Source organism: Mus musculus, chromosome 5 (assembly GCF_000001635.26).
Source record: "Mus musculus strain C57BL/6J chromosome 5, GRCm38.p6 C57BL/6J".
Classification (NCBI taxonomy): domain Eukaryota; kingdom Metazoa; phylum Chordata; class Mammalia; order Rodentia; family Muridae; genus Mus; species Mus musculus.
In genome coordinates, this window is record NC_000071.6 from 131,001,673 (window position 1) to 131,018,887 (window position 17,215).

General features: G+C 45.4%; 1 protein-coding gene across 1 annotated transcript in view; it reads right to left on the bottom strand.

Moving 5' to 3' along the window:
* Positions 1 to 17,215, bottom strand: part of Galnt17 (polypeptide N-acetylgalactosaminyltransferase 17) — a 433,180-nt gene that overhangs the window by 127,330 nt on the left and 288,635 nt on the right. The gene's annotated exons all lie outside the window — the stretch shown is intronic.

Sequence of the window (17,215 nt, forward strand, 5' to 3'; positions counted from 1 at the left end):
AGCATCCAAGTTGTAAAGGAAGGTACTGGGCTTTGCATTTTTCACTGGAGAAGTCTTTCCTGAGGGTGTGAGGGGGCTTGACCTCTCTTCGAGGAATTTGCTACAGATTTTGAAAATGAAATCAATTTCTGAAAGAGACGAGATACATTGAAGTAAGCCTGGTCCGGGTTTCTATTCCTGTAGATAAGCAGAAGTTGGGAAAATATCTTTCTTGGGAAAACAGCTAACATTCTTCTGAAGGAAGAATCAAACGAAGGCTGGAGAGGGGCTTAGGCAGTGTTCTAGTTTCACTTATGTCGATGTGGTAAAGCATCTTGGTCCAAAACAACTTAGGAGAGGGCTGGGGTTTACTCAGCTTACAATCTCAGGTTATAATTCATCCTTAAAGACAGGCTAGGGACTCAAAGCATCAAATCCACAGCCAAGAGCAGAGAAAGAAGGACACACAATACTCCTCAATTTTTCTTGTTCCCAACAAGCTTTCTCTTCCCCAATACTATTCAAGAACCCCAGCTAAGGGAATGGTGCCACCCACAGTGGCTGAGCTTCCTACTTCAATTAACAATGAAGACGGTCCTCCATAAATATGCCAGATCTAGACAACAACCTCATATAGATAACTCCTTGGTGGAGGCCCTCTATCTGGGTGATTTTAGGTCATGGAAGTTGAAAATTAGAATGAACCAGAACAATCAGTAAAGTGCTTGTCAGGCAAGCATAAGGACCCGAGTTAAATTCCCATAACCCATATCAAATGCCAGGTATGGTAGTATGCACTTGCAAACCCAAGGCTGGGAAGGTAGAGATGAGAAGATACCGTGGGATTACTGATCAACCAGCTTAGCTTACTTGGTGAGCTCCAGGCTAGGGAGAGATCCTAACCCCGAAACCAAGGTGGAGTCCTGGAGAGATCATTCAATGGTGAATAACACTTGCTGCTCTTGCAGAAACCCAGGTTCTATTCTCAGCATCCACATAGTAGATCACAACTGTCTATAACTCCAGCTCCAGGGGGATCCAATGCCTTCATTGGCCTTTGAGGGCACCAGGCACACACATTGTGCATATATATACATGCAGGCAAAACATTCATATACATAAAATAAATAAATCTAAAGCCAATCAAACAAAAAAACCTAAGGTGATCAGTGCCTAAGAAATAATATGCAAGGTTGTCTTTAGATCTATACTCATATCTGCACATATGAACACACACACACACACACACACACACAAATAGAGACACACAATGATGGGTCATAGTGAAAACATTTCAGCTTGGTAACAAAACATCTACCTCTATACAATCTAATAATTATTATCAGCTCAGTTATGAAAGTCAATGTCATTGTCACAGAGTATAAATTCTAATCACCAACAGAGAATAATGTGAGCCTCAAGTCTTAGATTTTGTTATCACGGAGCAAGACAAGAAGAGGGAGAGAAAACAGCCAGATGAATTTATAGCACTTCACTATCTACTTTTATTTAGTGAGAAGACACGCAATAGAGAATTCTTGACACTAAAGATATATTGAAAGATACAGATCCTTTACAACGTGGTTGCAAATATAAAGCAACAGGACTGATAGAAGGAGGTACCTGGGAGGCTGAGGCAAGATTATGTTTGAGGCTAGCCAGGTCTACCCAAAGAGCTGGGGAGGGGGAGTGTTAACCTGGTCTTCCCAGAGAGACATTGTGTCAGGAAACAAAAAAGAGGTGAAGAGGTGGCTCAGTGGTAGAGTGCTTGCCCAAAGTGCACCACACTGTGGCTCCCATTTTCAATACAGTGGAGCTCAAGTATGGTGGTGCACACCTATAGCCACAGTACTTGGGAGGCAGAAGCAGGAAGACCAGGAGTTCAAGGTCATCCCCAAGTACATAGTGGTTCCATGTACATCCTGATCTACATGATACCCTTCCTCTGAATGAATAAATAAACAAATAAAAGAAGATGAATATTTTCCAAACTCTAGAGATGATAGAGAAAACATCATAACCAGCTTCCAGGGGCAACTTGGCACAAACTTTGAGAAACTCAGGAAGAGGAAACTAAAAAATCATCTCCATTAGATTGGTCCACGGGTGCATCTATGTGACATTTTCCTGACTGCTGATTGAGGTAGGAGGGCCTGGCCCACTGTGGGCAGTGACATCCACTCCCTAGGCAGGTGAGCCTGGAATGTGTAAGGATGCTAAATGTGAACCTGTGGGCAAGCCAGTTCTCAATGCTCCTCCATGGCCTCTGCTCCATGTCTTGGCTTCCCTAGATGACAGACATGTAATCTATTCGCCAAATAAACCATCCAAATTGTATTTGCTCTATCATAGCAAAAGAAACAAAACTCAGACAGATGAATGGGAAAAAAATGTAAGCCGAGGCATGTGTAAGTAGGAGGTGCTGGGTATGAATGGCTCAGCAGTTAAGATTGCTTGCTGCTCTTTCAGTGGGGCGGAGGTTGGTTTTCAGCACTAACTTTAAGCAGTACATAACTGCCTATATATTCCCAGCTCCAAGGGATTTGACTCCCTCTTCTGGCCTCTACAGGCACCTATATGTGTATGTTTTGCACAGATAGACAAGTGGGCACACAAACATATCTATAAAAACAAAGAAATCCAAGTAGGGACACATTCCAGTGATGGGTACACGCTCAAAAGTATATTGACAGCACAAATTTGACTCCATGTTTTTGGGTTTTGTTTTACATGAGGACACAAAATTGGGTGGGTTAGGATGAGGGGTTGATCTTGGAGGAGGTGGGGGTAAATGTGATCAAAATTGATTGTATGACATTCTCCGAAACCAATAAAATTTATATAAAAACAAGATACAAAGCAGAATGTCAGATGAAGCAGTGTTACCAGTTTTTGTCCATAAACATATAGCACTTAGACTTGTAACCCACAAGTCCATACTTTTTAAAACAAAATCAGTGTACTTCTTAGAGACAACATGCACCATGGCAGTTAATATTGATGTTCGACTTGACAGGATCAAGAATCACCATAGAAACCAGCCTCTGGGCATGTTTGTGAGGAGCTTTTCAGTTAGGCTAATGGAGGAAGGAATGTAGCCCATGGGCTGAAGCCCTTAGCTAGATATTAGGGAGAAAGTGTGGGAGCCGTGGGAGCAGCTGTCTCAGTCTCCCACTGCTAGGCTTTCCCACCATGGTAGACTGTAGACCCTCAAACTGTGAGCCAAGTCACTCTTGTTTCCTTGCTTCTGTCAGATAACTTATCAGAGCAATGAAAAAAGTAACCAATACAGGCACAAATCAAAATGGCACAGAAAGTTCTTTTAAAAAAATGGGTAAAAACAAACAAGAAAGCCAGGCAGTATTAAGATGAAATACAGTTCTTGTCACCCTTGTATAAATCAGCTGCACACAGCCAAGTCCCTCTCATAATTTTTTCTAGGTTCAAAACAGAAATGTTATTTAAAGCAAGCTTACTTTCTTGAACATCTTTTCACAAGGATGAGGACTATGATGGTTTGTATGGGCTCTGCCCAGGGAATGGCACTATTAGAAGCTGAGGCCCTATTGGGATAGGTGTGGCCTTGTTGGAGTAGGTGTGTCATTGTGGGTGTGGGCTTTAAGATCCTCATCCTAGCAGCCTGGAGAATCAGTATTTTGCTAGCAGCCTTCAGATGAAGATGTAGAACTCTCAGCTCCTCCTGCACCATGCCTGCGTGGAGACTGCCATGCTCCCACCTTGATGATAATGGACTGAACCTCTGAACCTGTAAGCCAGCCCCACTTGAATATTGTTCTTTATAAGACTTGCCTTAGTCATGGTATCTGTTCACAGCAGTAAAACCCTAACTAAGGCAAGGACTGAATACTTGAAAGAGGCATCTGGTATACCAGGGTCATGTACCCAGCCAGTTAGAGACCAGAACCATGCATAGACCTTGGGAGAGTCCAACTACTGGGGAAAACTTCTGTCAGTGATCCTCAGATATAGGTGATTTCAGAACCACGAGGATAACTGGCTAAAATAAAGACTGCTGGGCTGTAATCACAGAGTTTTCATAAGGTGGCCTGTGGAGTTCCATCATTTAGCTCCACTCTGGATGCTCAGGCAGATGATCTAGGGAATGAACTTAGAAAACTGCTGGTCTCCATGACTGATTCTCAGTGACGCAGACATCCCTGAGTGAATCAAGAAATGATGAAGGAAGCAAGGCTTGGTGGCACATTCCAGAAATCCTAGCAACCAGGCGATGTAGACAGGAGACTCTTGGGCTTAATGCCAGCTTAGCCTATATACTAAGGGTCTGTATCAAAAAAATCAAGAGCTGGGGCTGAGGAGAAAGCTCAGTTGGTAAAATGCTTGCTGCTACTCAAGCATGACCCAAGCTTTAACCTTAGAACCCATTTTTTTAAAAGTCATGGTGTCACATGCTTATAATCCCAGAACTGGAGAGGTGGAGGCAGAAAGATCCCTGGGGATTACAAGCCAGCTAGTTCAGGCTTTCTAGTGAATTGCAGAACAATAAGATATTCAGTCCTTAAAAAAAAAAAGTAGAAGGAAGGGCTGGGGAGATGGCTCAGTGGTTAAGAGTGCATACCGTTCTTATAGAAGAGTAGAGTTTTGGTTCCAAGCACCCATATAGGGTGGGTCACAATCACCAGGTCCAAAGGATCCAATGCCCTCTTTTGGCTCGTGCTGTCACCAGAACACACACACACACACACCCCACTCACACATACATATAAATAAAAATAAATCTACAAGAAAAATAGCATGGTGGACTGAATCTGAGGAATGACACCCAAAGATGTCCTTTGGCTTCCATAAACATCTGCAAACACATATGCAAACATCTTTAAACACACACACACACACACACACACACACACACACACACACACAAACACACACACCCCTGTGTGGTTGGAACTGTAGTCCACTGGCATAATGGGAAAAGCTAGCAATACTCAGATGTTCAGAGAGGGTGGAGGGCTATATGGAGCCTAGAATCAACTGTATGCCATGGAGCACTGGCCAACTTGGTGGGTTTCTGGCATAGCCTTTCTTCCAAGAGAAGAAAACCAGACCAGAAGGCTATGGCTCTGCACAAAGAGCCCTGATTGCATTCTCCCTGCTGCCGCTAATTAGAGACGAGGCCTTGGCAAGTCTGTCATTCTCAGGGTGCTTTGGGGTTTGTTTGTGAAATGAAAACACTTAGACTGGAAGCTTTGCAGGGACCTTCTTGAACTAATATTCGGAAACTTCTAGAATCCAGACTTTAGGTGAGGGAAACAATCCATGAGGGTCTTCTTTCCACAGCCAAGCTTTTTTTTTTTTTTAAAAAAAAGGATTTTATACATTTTTTTATTTATGTGTTACCCGTGTGTATTGGTGGAGGGCAAGGGTGAGCGGAATGTGAATATAAATTGGGGTGGCACTGGGAATGGTATGTGAATGTGAGTATGAATGCCAGTAGAGGCCAGAAAGGTGTGTCAGATCCCCTAGAGCTAGAGTTACAAGGAGTTATGAGCCACCCATTGTAGGTGTTGGGAACCAAACTCATGTCCTCTGGAGAAGCAAGTGCCCCTAACTGATGAGCCCTCTCTCCAACCCACTCCTAATGCAGACCATCTGTCACGATTTCAGAGGTGTCACCAAACACAGTGGCATCAGCTGGGAGTCTCTGTCCTCTCCTTACAGAGTGATGGACGGCATCCAACGTGCCAGCCAATGTACCAGCAAGAAATAATCAGCTAAGCAAGCCAGCGTGGGGCAAGTGCTGGGCTCTGAGCCTGGATGGAAGTCTAGGAAGAACAAATGGAGCTGAGAGAGAAAGTGGGCAGCTGGCCCAGAGCTGGATTCACCGGTGGCAATCCGATGTTACTGTGGTGGTCAGGCAAGGGAGACAGGAAAGCTGCGCTGGGCTCACAATGTTCCCTCAGTTTCTATAGAGCATGTGTGGAGACTGCAAGACCAGAATGGCTCTTTCTGAGGATGGTTTAATTCAGCTAATAGGATTCTCTCTACCCATTTCCCTCTAAACAATAAAACTTCATTCTACTTCCATTAAAAAAAAACAGTCTGTTTATATGTGTGTGTATGTTAGTATATGTGGGGGTGGGGTGCGGGACACAGAGGCCAGAGAAGAGCATTGGGTCACTTGAGGTTGAAGTTTCAGAAGGTAGTGAGCCACTGGGACATGGATGCCTGGAACTGATCTCAGATCCTCTGGAAGAATAGCAAACCCTCTTTGCCACTGAGCTATCTCTCCAGCCCCTAGTCTTTTTAAACGTTGTTACTAACTGTGCATACACTTACTTGTTTGAATCTGGGTTCATGCATTTGAATGCAGTACCCATGAAGGCCAGAAGAGGGCAGACTCCCCTGGTGCTGGATTTACCAGGTGGTTGTGGGCATTGTCTATGCATATTTGCCTGCTGCCAGATAGGGAGGCATGTTCTTTAACTTGGTTATTATGAGCAGTGCTGTAGCAGAGATGGATGTACAAGTCTCTGTGAAGTCCTTTGGGGTCCTTCGGGTAAATCATTGTGGCTGCTGGGTCTTATTAGCTGCATAAAATCATCCCATGAAAGACCTAAAGCTACTAGTTGGAGCAAAGCGAATGATGTGGAATGGAAAACAACCACCTGTAATTCCAGCTCCAGGGGAGTCTGCCCTCTTCTGGCCTTCATGGGTACTGCATTCACATGCACAAACTCAGACACATAACAGTAGGTACAGTTTTTAAAAAAAAGTTTAAATTTAAAGATTAAGGGCTGGAGAGATGGCTCAGTGGCAAAGAGTGTTTACTACTCTCTCAGAAGACCTGAATTCCTAGCATCCATGTCCAGTGGATCACTACCTTTTGAACAGAGGATATGATTTGAGGACAAGATTGTGAATGCGTAGGATATGCGAGCATAAAATTTAAAAAGAAAGAAAAGCTTTACAAAAGTAAAGCTGTTTCTAAAACAAAGACGAGAGGCCAAGGAGATGCCTCAGAGCTTACTAAGCACTTGGCTCACAAAGTTGAGCTTCCCTACAAGTCCACATAAAATCCCGAGTGGGCGTGGTTGCCTACCCATAAATCCAACTTGAGGAAGTGAGTCCAAGGAGCCCCAGCAAGCTGGCTAGTGAGACTAGCCAGGCTGGTGACCTCTAGAGTTGACTGAGAGGCTGCACCTCTATAAATAAGGTAGGAGGAGCCCCAACCTCAGCATTGGGTCTCCATGTGCACCCAGAACACATGTTCACTCCTGCCCCCCCCCCACACACACACAAAAAAATGCTTTTAAAAATATTTTTTTAAATGAAAAAAAAAAACCCACACTATTTCCTATGCATGAATGGCTCACCTATTTGTATGTCTGTGTACCACTTGTGTGCTTGGTGCCCACAGAAGCCAGAAGAGGGAGTTGGAGTCCCTGAAACTAGAATTGCACACGATTGTGAGCTGCCACGTGGGTGGGAGCTGGAAAGTAAAGCCAGGTCCTCTGAAAGAGCAATGAGTGCTCTTAACCAGAGAGCCATCTCTCCAAGTCTAAAGCTTACTGTGCACACACACACACACAGACACACACACACACACACAGGGTCAGAAGAGTACATTAGAAGTCAGAAGAGAGCCACAGGTCAGGTCCTCTTAGGGTAGAGTTATAGGAGGCTGCGCGAGGTACAACATGGGTCTTGAGAACAGAATCCAGGCCTCTGGAAGAGCAGTAAACATTCTTAACTGTGGAGCCATCTTTTTAGTCCCTTAATTAAAACAACAACTATAGAGTGTAAAAGATAGATGGTTCATTTCATAGTGGAAATAGGAGATTTCCTGGAAGCTCTTGAAACTATCCATAACACTGGTGTGTGTGTGTGTGTGTGTGTGTGTGTGTGTGTGTGTGTGTGTGACTTCTTCAGGCGTGAGTAAGATTCAGGAATGAAGGGAAGGGGGTTCTTCCAGTTGTAGAAGGAGGCAGCAAAGGGAAAGGTGGTCTTTCATGTTAAGCCAGCCTGGCGAGAAACTTCTGAGTTTAGACACTTGATTGCCAGCAGGTGGCGCTGTTTGAGGAGACTATGGAATGTGCAGGTGGCGGCACTTGAACTGGAAGTGACTTGGCTTTGATAGTTCATGCCCAAGCTCTCACTTCCAGTCTGACCTTTCCTTCCTGTTCTGCCAAAAATATAAGGATGAAAAAAACCAGTCTCTCCTCCTGCCTCAGATTCTCCACCATGATGACCATGATGGACGGTGCCCTCAAATTTCGAGTCCAAACAAACCCTTTCTCCTGTAAGTGTCTTATCAGGTGTCTGGTCACAGCCACGGGAACAGGAAGTCACAAACCTTGTGGGGCTGCAACTATTTCCCCAGCGCTTAAGCACCCACTAGCTCACTGAAGCTAAGTTAAACAGACAGAGCCAGCCCCCAAGAATCTGCTATCACAGGCATGGTAGGCCACAAAATGATGGGTGGAATAACCTGAAATCCCTGCCCTTTGCAGTCAGGTGTGCACCTATGCGCGCGCATGCGCGCACACACACACACACACACACACACACACACACACACACACACACACACGAGTCCGGGAGTCCTCACTGATCCCCCATGGGCAGCTTTTACTCCCTATGGAGATCATCTTTGTTCTTGAAGTGCCAAAATCTCGCACTGACCCATCTGGGGAATCTCCTAGAGTGTTTGTGGTGAACCAGAACAGAGAGACCACCATCTATCATCCAGCAAAACTAAGCCCAAGGACCACACTGGTTTTTCCTGCTCTTTGACTGGGTCCTTGCATCCCTAGTCCCCATTCTCTTGGGCAGCATCCAAACCCAGCCTCCTGCCTCTTTTTTTTACCCGCCATTGACCACACTCACTGAGAATAAAATGGCCATATTAGAATTCCAGGGCAAAGCAGCCTCCCCATTACCCTGTCTTCCCTTTCTGTCTATTCTAGTGGTTTCTGTTGGTAGCCCCCACAAAACACACCTTCCCTTGGATCACGCCAGATCATCTTCTCTGAAGCCAGCTCCATTGAGGAAGTTACCACGAAGTAGCCATACAGGATCAGAGATCTCACAACCACAGATCCCTAGGGGAACTGATGCACAGGTCACTCACCATCAGACCGCACAGTATCCAATGCCTACATTTCATCTTCCTCCTTGAGTGTGAACTCTAGGAAAGCCTTGGAATGCCTCTAGCCGAGTTCTCAGGCATTTTATCAAACTCAGCACACAGTAAGAGCTCAATAAATTGCTCAATGGAGGAAGGGCTGCATGAGTTCATGAAGGCTGCTGCCTCCTGCTTGCCTAGACACAGATACTTCTGATCCCTGCCCCCAGCTCCATCATCCTGTCACACAGAAGTTCCAATAATTGATTTCTTCAGTTCTGGACCATGCCTCTCATACCCTGAGAGGTAAATGCACTGGGCTGGGTTGCGTTTCACCTTTCCTGCCTTTCGACCATTGGGAGACTGTGAGGGGGGGCTTGGAAGATGGTTGTCAGCACAGTGCTTGTCATGTAAGCATGAGGATCCGAGTTTAATCCCTAGAACCCAGGTTTTGTTTTGTTTTGTTTTAAAGGTGTATTCTAAGGCTCACATGTGCAACCCCAGAGCTAAGGGAGTGGGTAGAGCCAGGAAGATCACCAAAGCTCACTGCCTAGCAGTATTCAAGGGTCAGCCTAGCCTAATTGTTGAGGTTCAGGTTCAGTAAGAGACCTGATAATACGGTGAGATAGTTTGGTGGATAAAGGCACCTGCCATCAAGGCTCACAACATGAGTATAATCCCTGAGTCCCACGTGGTGGAAGAATTACTAATCCTCAAAAGTTGTTCTCTGACCTCCACATATGCGTTATGGGATGCTTGAATCTGTTGCCTTAACTTTCCTGTCACGATGGACTGGACTTTAAAGTATGAACCAAAATGTAATGGTGGGCATACATATGCACAAATGCACATGCACAAAGAAAAATATAATAAATAAAAATAAGATGAAAGGTAATAGAGGAAGATACCCAAGGTCAACCTTTGGCCTATACACACACACATATACACACATACATATATGTACACACACATACATACACATATATACACATATGCACACATACACACACACATATATATACACTTACACACATATACACACTCACACTCCCACATACACACATACATATAAAAAACAACTTATACACACATAGCACATATACACACATACACACATGTACAACACATGTATGCACATACACACACATTTATGCATATACATATGCACACACATACACACACATACACATGCAACTGCACACACACATACACATACTTATACGCACACACAGAAGCACAAACCCCTCTATACATAATACAAACAAAAATACTCTTGGATGCACATTAGCTAAGACTTTGAAGATTCTCATGATCCCTGAAGATAAAAATGATCTCTCTTCCTTCTCAGTCCAGCCATTGGGCAGAGTGAACTTGAGAATAAGGCAGGGCCTGGCGACTCTCACTGATGAAACCATTTACTGAATCCAATAAAGATGCAGGGCTATTTACTGGTACCCAGAGCATCCTCCAGCATCCTTCCAGGCAAAGGGTTTTAAGCCTTTTAAAAATAAATGATGCTCAGACAAATGCTGGTAAGGAGGCAGGGGAAAAAGGGCAATGAATTAGTGTCACCACTCTGAGGAATAAAATTTGTTCAGGAAACTAAACCAGAACTACCAGAAATGGTGCCTTTATCCCTCTCTGTTTCTTGCTCGTAGATGTGATGTTTAAAGCTCTTGTGTAAAGCTCTTGCTTCGAGCTGTTTCAGGCTCTTGTTGTCTTGCCTTCCCTGTCACGATGGACGGGTCCTTGAACTATGACCTAAAATAAAAGGAAACCACCATAGGACCCAGCCACATGACTGCTGGGTAGATTCCCAAAGGACCCTGAGTCAGCGGACAGGAGAGACGCCTGCATATCCACACACAAGGCTGCAGTACCCACAGCAGAAAAGGCATGGAGCCAGCCTAGGTGCCATCGACAAAAGGACGGGTAAAGAAAATGTGGCCCGCACAGTGGGAGTTTTATTTAGCTCTAAAGAGAAACGAAATCAGGACCCTTGTAGGAAAATGGAATGGAACTGGAAATCATTTTGTTATGCAAAGTAAGCCAGGCTCTGAGAGTCGAGGACAGGTTTTCTCTCCTATACAGAATAGAGAGTTTTAAATAGACATGGATATGGATATAGAGATAGATGGATAGATGGATGGATGATAGATGATAGATAGATAGATAGATAGATAGATAGATAGATAGATAGATAGATAGATAGTAGACAGACAGACAGACAGTAGAAACTCTTTTGGACCACTGGGAGGATGGGTGAGAGGAAAGAAAGGAAAACGTGAGGGCGAGTGAAAAACTCCATAATATACATGAAATCAAAATGACGTTCATTATTTCACACAATGAATACATTCTATGCCCAGCTCCTTTTTTGTCAACCTGATACAAGCTGACTCACCCGAGAGAAAAGAAACCCAGTTGAGAAACTGCATCCATAAGGCTCGGCTACAGTCAGGCAAGCCTGGAGGGCATTTTCTTCTTTAGTGATTGATGGGGATGGTCCAGCCCATTTTGGGTGGGGCCATCCCTGGGTTGGTGTTCTATAAGAAAGCAGACTGAGCAAGCCAGTAAGCAGCACCCCCCTCCAGGGCATCTGCATCAGCTCTTGGCTCCAGGTTCCTGCCCAGTTTAAGTTCCTGCCTTGGCTTATTTCAATGGGCTGTGATTCAGGATATGTAAACCAAAGACCTTCACCCCCCAGGTTAGTTTTGGTTGTGGCGTTTCATCACATGGATACTAATCCTAAGACATATGCTAATAAAGGTTTTAGATATTGGGGGTGGGAGAATGACTCAGCGTTGAGAGTGCCTTTTGCTCTTCCAGAGGATCAGAGTTTGAGTTCTAGCAACCATGTTAGATGGCTCAAGACTACCTAGAATCCCAGCTTCAGGGAATTTGACACCCTCTTCTGAATTCTATGGGTGTCTGTATACACGTGGTGCTTACACATGCACACATACACAATGACTTTTAAATAAATATAACAGTGTTCAAGACACCCATCCTTTATGTCTCCACCTTAAGAAAAGCAGTGTATCCACCATGCTTCAAGAAAGCTGATTTAAAAAAAAAATCTCCAGGACTCTTCAAAAGCATCCTAGTGGCTCACTGTGTAAATAAATGTTCCTGAATTCAGTCTCAAATCATACTGACTTGAGTAATACCTGCCAGGCTTGTGACTCCAAGTGACTAACAGTACCCTACAGGACGTATCCTTGTACGGTTTACCCCAGCACTATAGGAAACACGATATTACAGACATCAGCAGGTCAGACCATCTGTAAATGGGGTGAGCCATCACGAGGGGTTCCCTGGGGAGTCAATTTCTGGTTAGAACTTGGATCCCAGGGAGGAATCCCTAAGAATAACGCTGATGAGATCAGATAATTAACTCCTCCGGAAATCAAGGGAAATTGAAAATTAGCAGAATCTGTAGAAAAACGGGAAGGACACATGAAGAGGCGATGGCGGGGCAACAGAGCGTCAGAATGAATTCTGTTTCTATAAACTCAATTGCATTGTGTCATCGCTGCCAGAGGCCCTTCAGGAACTTCTCTCTAGAGCGAAGACTAAATCGCCATTGCCTCGTCCTCTCAGGGCAGCCTGGATGACCTGCTCAGACTTCCTGAGCCAACAGCTACTCGATTCAGACAGGGTGCCCAATAGCTAAGGCAAGGAAAAGATCCCCCCAAAGTGTGGCTTGGTGAAGCAATTGAGTCTCTCCCAGCAACGGTTAACTGCCTATAGTTCCTCAAACTCTGAGTACCCCTCCCCAACCCCTGACCGTGACACAGCTTTAAAGTTCTGCCCAGTCTTCGTTAGGTCTCCTGTGGGACCATCCCAGCAGCTGAGCGTTCAAGTGCACACTGCTTTGCATGCTGGGAAGATAATGGTCTGCATCACCCTCTGTCCCTCGACCTTCCTGGCTGTCTTGTAGCTCCTGGAAAGGGTTAAATACCATCTGTCACAGAGCCATCAGAAGCTGTCCTGGGACGAGAACTTTCTCATTCCTTCCTATTGTGGATACCTGTGAGGTCCATGTCCCATATATAACACCTCATGTTACACTCTGCATAAGGGACCCTGGGTCATCTTTGCTCACTTAAAGAAAACTCAAAGAGTTAGAAATGCCCATTCTGCCAGCAGTGATGCTTGGCGGTGGCGGTGGTGGTGTGTGTGAATGTGTGAGTATGTGAGTGTGTGTGTAAAACAGACCACTCTCTGTACTTTTGAATATGCTCAAAATCCTCCACAATAAAAAAAACTGAAAATAAAAACAAGGTGTTTATTTCCAAGGAAGGAAGAGAAAGATTTGAAACTCAGATTCCCTTGTCTCCCATGGAAGAGGTCCATCCGTTAAAACACAAACACAAAAGCAAACAAACAAAAAAGACCAGACCGCTCATCCTTTAGTTACAACAAGCACGCTTGGAAAACAACCCAAACAGCTTAATCAACAGAGAACATAGGGAAGGCTGTTTGCGAAACTTAATTGCCATTTTAATGTGTTTTAATTGCATAGAAATGCTATTTAATGTAGTGTTTCACTTCCTATTTGCTGTCTTGGGGAAATGGCAGAGCTCAGAAAAGGAGGTAGGCTGTCGCTCGAGGAGTCGCTTGATGAGAGTAAAATACTCCCTCAGTAGCAGACTTGGACCCCAGGCAGCTGCTTCTTTTGGTCACCACCTTGCCCCCACCCCCCAACCTTCCCCACAGGCAGGGAACCAAGTCATTTCTGAGATGTCAGAGGAGAGAAAGAACCAGGCTCAGAGATGCATCTGCCTGGGAGTAACAACGAACAGAGACTAGCCAACCTTGGTCATGTCCCAGGGGCACAGAGGAAGACCATCAAATCATTCCCAGCCTTGTCTGCCCGTCCCACGGAACACCAAAGGGATTCCGAGGCAGGAAACCAAGGCAGCTGAGAATAATGCTAACCCTCAGGTGCCTTTCTAGGCGAGAAACTCGGGGAACCTGCAGCTCTCTCGACATGTAGTCGTTTAGGCTGGTGGAAGGTATTGGGAATCAGGGGTGAGCTGGAGAAACTGCCATGCATCATAGCCCAGCTCAGCCAGAAAGTCACCTCATAAATGTTCAGATCCTGTCCTGGTTAGCCTTGACTGTCAACTTGACACAGCCTACATGCACCTGAGAAGGGAGTCTCAGTTGAGGGATTATACAGGTCATATTCTCCTGTTAACAACTAGTGTAGGAACGTCTTGATTATTAATATCTAAATGTTTCTTGTCTTTGGGGTTTCTTTACTTGTGGGTCTCAGGTAGTACAGGCTAGCCTCGAACTGACTAGGTAGCCAAGGATGACCTCAAACTGACTCTCCTTCCCCCTGAATGCTGGGACTACAGGCTTACACCACGACCCCCTGAAAACCCAGACTTCTTACCCAGGCCCCAGGCCTGTGCACAGGATCTGTTCATCTCGTCCTGTCCATCTTCATCCTGCTCCCCAGACCCTCCCACACTCCAGGCTCCCCATGGGATCCTTGCCAATTCTAACCTAGCTCCTACCTCCTGTTCACACATTTGATCCCTTAGCTTAGGGCGCTCCCAGGGACTGCTAGGAGGATGGAGTTTCCTCATTCAGGTCTCAGCTCAGAGAGGCCTACGATCCAAGTCTATGTCATCCTCCTGCCCAGGAGAGTGGGACAATTGAAGGAAGACCCTGAGGGGACACTGCTTATCACCACTTAGTACAGGTTCTTAAACAGTGGATCATGACCCCCGTAGTTGGAATTTTTAAAAAATCCTGGCCCAGAGTTTCCTCCTGCCTTTGACCATTTCTGTTCCTAGATGAAAGACACACACCAAGTCTTTATATTTAAATATGCCTCATGTAGCACAATAGCTGGCCAACTAACTGCCTACCTTCCATGCTGTTAGAATCTACTTCCTACCTATAACTCTGAGTTACCACTTACTAATTTCTGTGTTCCATCTTGGCTGTTCATAACTCCATTTAGTCAGTTCCCTGAGCCCCATTCTCATGGCCCAGAGCCCAGGGTGTTCTCCTTGCTTCTCTATCCCATGGTGGCTCTTGTCTCTCTTCTGCACACTTATCTAAGGCGTGGCAGCTCTCTCCTTCCAGCTCCTTCCTTGAGGTCCCATGCTCGGGAAACCTAAACCCTGCCTACTGTCTCTTCTTCCCAGCTATGAGCTGCTGGCATCTTTATTTACTAATCAGAATTAACTGGGAGCAGGGTCCCTCAGTGTGTTCCATGTGGACTCTCAAGCAAACAGTTTTGAGGGACCCAAATTAACATTAGAATATAAGCAGCATTAGGCCAAACCCACGACAGACCCCTTTGGGGGAGTGTCAAATGACCCTTACACAGAGGCTGCCTAAGACCACCAGAAAAGTTCCCAAATTGCAGTTATGAAGTAGCAATGGAAATACTTTTATGGTTGGGCATGACCACCACATGAAGAACTGTGTATATTAGAGGGTCACAGCTTTAGGAAGATTTAGAAGTCCTGCCATAGGAGAAGTGACCGGAAATAACTGAAGAACGATTACTATAAGACACATGCTTGCGGAGAGGGCAGAATGAAGAAGGAGCATGGCTGAGCCAGTGAAATCCTAGCACTCAGGAGGCTGAGGCAGAAGGGCCAAAGTTTGCCTGGACTCTACAGTGAGTTCCAAGCTAACTGGGACTACAGGACAGCCCCTTCTCAGAAAGAGAAAGCAACAGACCTGACTGACCTCAAATCGGCAAACAAACCAACAATAGGAACCCTCACAAAAGACCCACAGGCTCCTCTCCTCCCCGAGGAAGAACAACACACGGCTCATGGGGTCCTTAGCAGGTGAGTCCTGGTGACTTGTGGCTATAGAAACTGCCATGTGGGTGTGTCATCTCCCTCCCCTGCCCTCCCACACTGTCCAGAGATCTGCTTCTGTGAATAGATAACATGCCTCAGATCCCAGACCTGGAGTGGGAGGGGTGGGGTGGCAATGGCAGTCAGGGCACAGGCTCTAGGCTTGCACCCCGAGCTTCAACTTCTACCTGGCAAACCCCGTGCTTTGGGGTAAGTTGAAGGCTTGGGGAAGTCCCAAGTTCCCTCATCTACAAACAAGATAATAACGCCAGTTGGTAAACATCCAATTACTGACTAAGTAAGATAACAAATAAAAATTCGGCCAGTAGGACTAAAGACTATGATTGGCCAAGGGAGGGCGGCGGCCTCCAGTTCACAGGAGGGCCAGGAAGCTGGAGAAGGGCTGTGTGCATACACAGGGCCTCAGAAACACACAGACACATACAGACATGCGCACACACATGGTACTACCTGGTTATACACATACAGACAAACACATAGACACCTGGGTGTGCGCACAAGCACCAGGAAATATGCTTGCCTATACAGGAGGGTAATCTCAGTCTTTTCCTAGAAACTCCTGACATTCTGAAACAAACAAACAAACAAACACCCTCAAAACAATGAGAATACAAGTTTATTTAGGGCAAAATACGAATGACTGTGGCTTAGAAATGTGGGCTTAGGGTATCCCAAATACCACCTGTTAATCTTGGAGTAATCACCTGCACTTTTTATAGGCTCAAAATGAAAGAAAACCAGAAATCAAGACGTTTACCAGATACACCAGTGGGGACATCAGGAAAGTGGTAGCTGGGAAGATGGGAAAAGCCTTTGCCTTAGGTCTCAGACACCTGCTGACACAGTGGAAGTGGGGAGTGTGGCAAGCCAATACATGCAATGGTTTTATTTCACACTCACAAAGATGGTGGATAGGCAGAGAGGTGGGCAACAATTGGCTAGTAAGGGAAGTAAAGACAGCCCGAGATACGTAGGTCCAGACCTGCAGCATCCCAACTCTCCCTGATCATCAGGGTCTCGTCATTTGGCCTGTAGCATCTTTGACTCTGGAATGTGGCTTTTTATTTATTTGTTTGTTTGTTTCTCCTATGAATTTCAGCTCACAACTAAGAAGCTGGTCAGGTTGTCACCTGAATGCTGCTTCCAGATGTGACACCATATCCATGGGTGTGACTTCCAGGTGTGACACCATGTCCCTGGCTGTGACTTCTGGGTTTAACATGTGTCCCTGGGTGTGACTTATACCTGGGTGGAACTTCAGGTGGGACAT